We start from the raw sequence: 8,924 nt of genomic DNA, 5'->3' as shown, positions 1-8,924 counted from the left end.
ATTGCACAATGAATACTGTATATTGTAGCCCAAATAAATAAATAAAATACAACTGATTCTGTGAATTATCAAAAAGTGTCATCTGTGAAAACAATTGTACACTCATGCAAAAATAAATAAATAAACAAATAAATTCTCAGGAACGACTGACTCTCAAACCGGCAGCACTACTGGAAGGCCTCTCAGCCAATCAGATTCAAGGACCAGAACTAACAAAAGATTATTTAAACTTGTTCATCAAAGAATCCTAGGGAAAAATAACAGAAGCGATTAAGTAAAAGTAAAACTATTCAGGAGTGAAAACACTCATGCAAAACAACAGTACGCTCTAGAATGACTGGCTCTCAGGGGACAGGCAGGAAAAACTTGATTTACACACCCTGTGGAACACGCCGTCACAGAGGTGCAGTATTTATATTTAGGAATCCACCCAGGTGTAAATCAGACCAGACCCGTCAACATCACAAGCAAGACAACTAAGGTAATTTTGAATTAACTTTTTGAAATTGACTTTTTAGCTTGATTTTTAAAAGGCGAAAAGAGGACAGCAGGAACAAAGCGGGTAAACAAGATCGTCTGAGAAGCAGAGAATGTCTTTTCTATGCTCTTTTCTCTTTTTGTGGCAGTGCAGTGATTGAGGATTTTAATTTCTTCTCAATTTCGTGAAGAAAAAAAACAGAAGTGGGACTGAAGGAGAAAGAAGATTCTATACGTCTGAAGCCGCTTGAAAAAGGTACATTGAATTGAAATGGCAGTTGTTCTCTGATAATTTGAGTCATCTGAAACATATTCGTCGCTCGCAGCCTAGTCCTATGGTAAATTATTTGATTGGAACTGATTTTGTTTTGTGTGAAAAGTTTTGTGTAATAAAAGTGTCCTCCCCCGTTCTACATCTTAAGGAGCTCTAAGCTTTGAGTCTGTGACAGAAAAACAGATGACAAGGAGGAACTCGATGCTTTGTGAATGATTGTGCTGGCATTTTGCCCTTAAGCAACAGGGCTGAGCTTAACACATTCATTTCACAACTATGTCACTTATTGTTCCCATTTAAGTAATCCACGGTGGCCGAGAGAGCTCAACGCGCTGCAACTGAAGAAAACACATGCAAATAGAAAAACACCCGCAAATTAAGAAAACATCTTCATCAGGTTTGACCTGATGTCAACCAAATACAGAAACGCGCTGCAAATAGCACAGACCACAACAGAAATGTTTCCAGGGGACCCCAATAAGTGATGAACCCGGCTGGGACATGCTTATTGCTCAAAATGGGAAAATTCCAAATGGAAGTGAGCATCCCTATGCCCTACTCCCTTTGAAGGGCAGAGCCCTTGAAGTGGGGACTTTGGAGTGAGCCACTAGTGTGCCATTATTTAGCCGTTCGGAACGCACTTGGCGAAGGGAGCAACGAAAGACAACGTAATTTCCTCATTATTTTCACCTGGGATGTTTTCATGACAATGCAGCACGGTGTCCATCAGCTGAATACCTGTTCTTACGACAGACATTTCTATTGCTGTTAACATAACTGTTGCAAATAAATATACATTTTATACAAAAAAAGTTTTTAAAATATGCGTTATATATCTGTGTGTGCGTGTCTCACCTTTAAAACTTGCCGTCTCATTTTTGGACCAGCATTACCTAACATTTCTTACCTATGAAACTTATTTAAACATAACATGACAAAAATTGTACAATGTAACTGATGTAGCCTATAGATTAATATCTTACCCTCGTGTTCTTTTTCCTCTATCCTTTTTTATTTTTATTTTGTCTTTTTTCAGCTCTTTGTTAGCTCTTCTCATTTGTATTCTGATGACATTGAACATATTGTTAATACATTTTGTATATAGTATACAAAGTTGTATGGCATAAACATCTCTGTATGTTTTGTGATAAAAAAAAAAAAAAATTAAATTAAATTAAATTAAATAAAAGTAGACATTGAGCTATATAAGCATGTCCCTGCCGGGTTCATCACTTATTGAGGTCCCCTGGAAACATTTTCTGTTTCTGTGTTTGGTTGTGAACGTTTGCAGCGCGTTTCTGTATTTGGTTGTGCTGTGAACTCTTTGCTGCGCGTTTCTGTATTTGGTTGTGTTGTGAGTATTTGGAGCACATGTGTGTTGTAAAACTAATGAAGATGTTTTCTTAATTTGCGGGTGGTTTTTTTTTCTATTTGCATGTGTTTTCAGTTGCAGCGCGTTGAGCTCTCTCGGCCACCGTAGGTAATCACCGAATTAAATATAAAAAAAAACACAGGCAAGTAACATCACGTTGGTATCTAACTCTTATTACATGTTAAAACCATCTTTCCAACTTAGAGTTAAGTGTCAACAGCATTTAGATAAAGCTCGCGAGATACATAGAGCATCTATTTATTTCCATATCAGTTAATGACAAAGAAACCATGCTCTCAGATACTGGAACCTAATTAGCATCGATTGATTTTCCGCATCTCTCTCTCATCCTCCCTCAGGCCCGATCCAAGAGACTAGCCATGGAAGAGGAATACAAGAGACCACCACCGTCCTATGAAGAAGTTATTACCCAGCAGCACACGAGCAACACTAACCAGAGCTCGCCTAAGACTCAGGGCAGTTGCTGCAGGTGTTGCATAAGCACCAAAAACTGCCTGATGAGTCCGGAGTGCGGCCGAGCGCTCAACATCGCCAGCGTGGTCGCCATGTGTGGCATGTGCATTCGAATGTTTGTTTGTAAGTATACCCGGGAGAATGGATTTATGTGTGTTTACACTATGGTTATTTTTAAAGAAAGAAATGAATACTTTTATTCAGTTTGGATGCGTTAAATTGATCAAAAGTGACAGTAAAGACATTTATAGACTAATGTTACGAAACAAAATCTGTTTTTAATAAATGCTGTTCTTTTGAACTTTCTGTTGGTTAAAGTTTCCACAAAAATATTAAGCAGCACAATGTTTTCAACACTGATAATAATCAGAAATGTTTCTTGAGCATCAAATCATCATATTAGAAATGATCCTTCAGAAATCAGTGACACTGAAGACTGGAGTAATGATGATAAAAATTCTGCTTTACCATCACAGATATAAATTACATTTAAATACTTTAAATTGTAATAAAAAAAATTATAATAGATATTTTAGTTTTTACTGTATTTTTGATCAAATAAATGCAGCCTTGGTGAGCATAAGAACGTTTTAAAATGATTTAAAAAAAAAAATCTAACTGACCACAAACTTTTGAATAGCAGTCTATATAGGAGTTATTTGGGATGGATGGAGGGAGGGAGGGATGTGTATTTTGACATGGTAGTGTATATAGGAGGTATTTGCCTGAAGAGGCGATGGATGGATGGAACAAACTTGTTCAAATAGTAATTACTTATTTTAAAAAGTCACCAACAGCAACAGTTTTGGTTCTGTCCCAATCAAATAAAACTTCAAATGACTTCATCATATTATCTTTACTTTATTAAAACATTAAATCAACTGAATGAGCCATTGGTCTGAATATAATGCATATTATTATAATATAAATAAATAGTATGTTCTGTGGATCGTCCCAAGTGTACAGTAAAAAAGGGCAAATAAAAATCCTTGTCCTTATGAGGACATTTTTTGGTCCCTATGAGGAAATCATATTATAAATCATACTAAGTGATGTTTTTTGAAAATGTAAAAATGCAGAAAGTTTTCTGTGATGGGCAGGGTTAGGGGATAGAATATACAGTTTAGTTTACCAGTATACCAACAGTTTACCAGTATACCACGAATATTTTATCTGAGGCATCTATTGAGCTTTGTGAAGATTTTTTTTAAACATTTCACTCAAAAAATTGATGATATTAGAAGCTCCATTGTTCCATCTGAACCATGTCACTTGCAACTACCCTGTCCTATGAGTTGTCTGTCTAACTTTAAACCTGTTTCTCCAACTCAGCTAGCTGATATTATCTCTACTATGAAGTGTTCTGGTTCTAAGTGAAATATTATCCCGGCTCGTCTTTTTAAAGATGTTTTCTCTACCATTAGTCATATGGTAACCGCTATCATAAACAGCTCTTTAGCCAAAGGTGTCGTTCCAGCTAGTTTGAAAAATGCAATTGTGCAACCTATGTTGAAAAAACCTCAACTTGATCCAGAAATGTGCAGTAACTATCTCTAAACTGCATTTTATCTCAAACCTTTTAGAGAAAGTATAGTTTTCTCACAGCTCCAGTTTTATTTGAATTCTTTTAATATTTTGGACATGTTCCAATCTGGCTTTAGATCATTACATAGCACTGAGTCAGCTCTGTTGAGGGTTACAAATGATATCTTGCTTGCTCTAGATTCAGGCTCTTGTGTTGTGCTGGTTTTGTTAGACCTGAGCGCTGCATTTGATACCATTGACCACAACATTCTTCTTGAAAGGCTAGAATATATGGTAGCCTAGGTGTCAAGGGCACTGTACTAAAATGGTTTGCTTCCTACCTCGAAAAGAGGACTTTTTCGGTAAATTTAGGAAATTGTTTCTCACCATCTGCGCCCGTTTTGTTTGGTGTGCCCCAGGGATCTATTTTAGGACCTTTATTGTTTTCCCTTTATATGCTCCTCTTGGCCCTCATTTTTCAGAAGTACAACATTTCATATCACTGTTATGCAGATGATTCTCAGCTTTACCTTCCAGTAAGTCTTGACACCACTGCTCCATTTGATGTGTTATTGGAATGTGTAGATGATATCAAGAGGTGGATGACAAATAATTTTCTGCAGCTAAATGAGGATAAAACAGAGGTTTTAATTCTGGGCTGTCCGGCAGATTCCTCTCCTGCTCTGAAAGCCCAGTTAGGTCCTCTCTCAACAAATGTATGCAAACAAATTTTTTTGTTTCTCCTGTTTTGGCATCCCTTCACTGGCTTCCCATTAAGTTTCGAGTTGATTTTAAGATCCTTATGTTTGTTTATAAGGCGTTACCTGGCTGTGCACCAAGGTATGTTTTTTGATCTTATTGTGCCATACTGTCTTGCTAGGGCACTTAGATCTTCAAATCACTTGCTTTTAAATGTGTCACGAAGTCGCTACAAATTAAAGGGTGATCGGGCCTTTTCTGTGGCTGGTCCCAAGCTTTGGAATGCTCTCCCTTATCATGTGAGGTCTGCTCCTTCATTGGACATTTTTAAATCTACTCTGAAAACACATTTTTATTCCTTAGCTTTTGGAAATTTGTAATTGTTGTTTTTTATAGTGTAGTCCTGCTGTACAGCACTTTGGATCAATTTTTATTGTGTTAAATGTGCTTTATAAATAAAGGTTGTTGTTGTTGTGTGTGTTTGTTATATTATTATGTTAATTAATTTAGTTTTCCTAGAACTGCAAAACAAAGTTATATCAGACTAAAAAACACATTTCAAAAGTCTTGTTAGCATAGCAAACATAACAGTTCTGTGCTCTGCTACTGTGATATTTTATAGCTTTGTCTGAAATTTGTCTTTTCTTTCTTTTTCAGAACACAGTCTCTTGTGGACCATCTATTCCAGGTCTCTCATTCAGTGGTGGCCTTCTTAAATTAAAAGACACACAAAGGCATTTGCTCTGTTCCAAAACCTGATCTGCAACATTTATAAGCTCTCCCCCAAAGCGAATCTCAATGCTATTCCAAAAATAGTAAGCAGAGCAGCATGTATCATTAAAAGAGAAGGTAATCTCAGAACACGTTGTGATTTTATTATAATTTTTTTTAAATAGTAATGTCAATTTCAAAGTATAACTAATTTATAAACAAAGTATATTTCAGTCAGATGTTTGGAAATATTTTAGCAATGATGTGGATAGTGTAATTCTGTTTAATTCTGTGTGTGTGTTGTCAATGTGTGTTGTTAAGTATGTATTTATGTATGCTTGACACCAGTGTCAAAGACGTATTTCCGCTGTGTGACAAACAGAATGTACAATAAAGTTACTCTAATCTAAAACTCAATAGGAATCAACTGTGTTGGTAGAGCCTCTCGTGTGCTTCATTGGCCTCGTTCATGAAACACTAGCAAAATGTAAATCATTTGTAAAAATCATTCTTATGTCAATTGTGGCATTTAAGTTTGCATGAGTTGCTGTTAATGTAGACTGTTTAGACACAAGTTGCGGTCACATTTATTGCAGACGAAATAAAGTCTTCACAATAAGAATGCGATCTATTGGAATTTTCTGCATTGATCAACAGAAAGCTGCATGGTATGAATGTGCTTTATACATCAATATACTATTGACAATAGAGTGCATTAGTGCCCTTGAGATCATTACTGAAGGCCCTGACTGAAACCCCATGGTACGCCACTATATTAGTGGCGGGCATGGATAAATTTTTTTTTAATCTAGATTAATCTCACTGTAATCTTGGAATTAATCTAGAGTAATCTAGATTAAAATGGCTCATTTGAATTCTGCCGAAGGCATGACTAAAGGGCACGTGTTTCTTAAATACAAAGTGACATTTAAAAGAACTTGTGAAGAAATGCCAGAGATTTTTTTTTTTTTTTTTAATTAAAGTATGATTTTATTTTATTTTTACTTTGATGAGCATATAAAACAAAACAGCTCCTTGGAAAAAATGAAATGTAGCCTAATATTGTAGTAGTTATAAACAAAGGTCTATTTTTAGTTCAGATTAACATTTGAGGGCAGCAATTTTATTCATAATGTCAAAATAATACCAACGTAATGTTACTTGAAAGCATTATAGCCTACTATTCCTGCCAAACTTCCATGGTTGCAGTTAGTGTTACTACAGTAAATCCATGGTAAATGTTGCAGATCTGTGGACACTGGATAGTTCATTCATGGCACAATGTTTCTTCCTGGCTTCCACGCACTGTTTGATCCGTTAATAACGGAGAAATGTGAATGTTTCTCACTAGACCTCGCAGCAATGTTATTACTCAAGTAGCGAATTCAAATGATTTATTTACTGGATCTCTTGATCAAGATCGGCTCGCGCTGCTTTGGTCCAAACTGATAAACAACGGTCCGTCAACCACACAATAACGAGTAGCTCAGTTTCGTTCCGCTTGCATTACGTTTGCCATTTGATGTCGGACAATGTTGTGGTTGCGCCAGCGTCTCTTACATTATGAGCGCGCTTGCCACGCGCGACCCGCCTACATTTGAAATAACGAAATTTTGGTCGGCAGGAAAAATGGTCCAACGGTTCGGTTTGAAAATGCGTACCGAACACCGAACCGAATCCGCGCTAAAATATCAAGGTGGAAGTCATCATAGCTTGCTTAGTATAGACCCAGCTCCCAACCCAACTTTGAGAATAGATTAACGGCATGTTTTTTTTTAATCGCCCGATAAGTCTCACGTTAACGCAGCACGTTAACGCCGATAACGGCCCACCCCTAATATATATATATATATATATATATATATATATATATATATATATATATATATATATTAGCGTAGGGAGATTGACTCGATTATGTCATTCGCAGTGCTTCATGGGAGTGGGTGGAGATAAAGAGCTCTTTTGGCACGTTTTGCTTATTTCGACTCCCTGATTTGTGTAATTTTCAGTGCATCATCATGTTTAATGTAGTTTTTTTTTACCTCGAATTCCGGCGTTAAACTTGATAGTGTTGGGCGGTATGACCAAAAATGTATAACATGGTATTTTTCAAAATTATAACATGACATATAATTCAAGCATGACTGGGTGTTAACCACATTTTCTACTGATTAAGAGAGGAAATACTGCAGTAGATTGACTTAGAATGCCCTATTTTACTGCCATGACTCATGCTTGAGGGTGAGTAAATCATGGGCTAATTTTCATTTTTAAAGTGAACTACTCCTTTAAAAGCATATTCAAATATATTAAAACATCTGGTTACTTGAGCCTAAGCTCTTTTCAATAAAATCCATGCAAAAGTTAATATCAGATAGGATACAGTATAGGATGTACCGAATATTCTTCAGTTTTATGCAAAACAGAAATGCGACAAATAGAATATCAGACCTCATATGGCCAAAAATAAATGCAAAACAATTTTGCATAGTTGTGTTTGACACATGAAAACACATTTTAGTTTTATTCAAGTTCTCACTTTGAAAAACAAGTGCCGGACAGTAACACCATATATGAGTTTTGTTATGTTTGGTTGAAAATTCTGAAAAAATGAGTGATGAACTGTTTTAATGTTGAATATGTTCACATAAAGCATAATGTTCTGCACAATATTGAGAAGGTTTTTGGCAAATATATTTTGTATTATACATGTTTGACACTGAAGACAGCAAAACTGCCATGTCACGTCACCCACCCATGTATCTTACAAGGTGCAGTAACACGATGTAACCTTGCTCTCACTTGAAATGTGTCCCCACATTTTATTCCTTAAATTTGAGGGTATTGGACCTGGAAAGTCCTTGAACGGTCTTTGAATTTGAAGTTAAAGGTGTGGGAACCCTGTTCGTGTAAAAACAACTGCGCTGCGTTTTGACTTTGAAACGTGCATGCTCGTTTATTCAACGATGTCAAAGCCTTTTGGAAAATCTATTTGTGGCGGGCAGTGTTGATATTGTGAACCAATGTATGGGAAACACTGTTTGACAGCTATCAATTATAGTTTAACCTATCCATCTTCACCGTCACGTTTTGTAACATACAGCTGTGCATCACCAGTGCAACAGTGAAAAGCGACCCTCTCAAACAGTGGCGCGCCGCGTTCCGATCATTGTTAAAGCGACATACAGTATTGCGGTATATTAAAAATTAATTTCATAACAAAAATAAACACCGGTATTCAGAATGAACCGGTATACCGCCCAGCACTAAAACATAATTATTTTAAAAATAAGTTGATGCGGGCTGACGGCTTCAACGGGAAAAAAAAATACTATTGATTAAAAACCTTTTCAGTTTTCACTTCCAGGACCCGACTGTTGCACTCTATGG

At 36.4% G+C, this 8,924-nt stretch overlaps 1 long non-coding RNA gene across 2 annotated transcripts; it reads left to right on the top strand.

The window, feature by feature from the left end:
• Nucleotides 1-351: 351 nt before the first annotated feature.
• On the top strand, nucleotides 352-5,513 carry LOC307171927. Of its 2 annotated transcripts, none has more exons than XR_013823621.1 (4): nucleotides 352-481; nucleotides 627-733; nucleotides 2,483-2,720; nucleotides 5,478-5,513. It is a non-coding gene; the product is annotated as an uncharacterized lncRNA (long non-coding RNA). The 2 variants fall into 2 exon arrangements; XR_013823622.1 differs by having other exon boundaries at nucleotides 402-481; nucleotides 632-733.
• The last annotated feature ends 3,411 nt before the right edge of the window (nucleotides 5,514-8,924 follow it).

This window comes from Squalius cephalus, assembly GCF_949319135.1.
Source record: "Squalius cephalus genome assembly, chromosome: 1".
NCBI lineage: Eukaryota > Metazoa > Chordata > Actinopteri > Cypriniformes > Leuciscidae > Squalius > Squalius cephalus.
The sequence above is the reverse complement of the archived record's forward strand: the minus strand, read 5'-3'. Positions and strand labels throughout refer to the sequence as shown.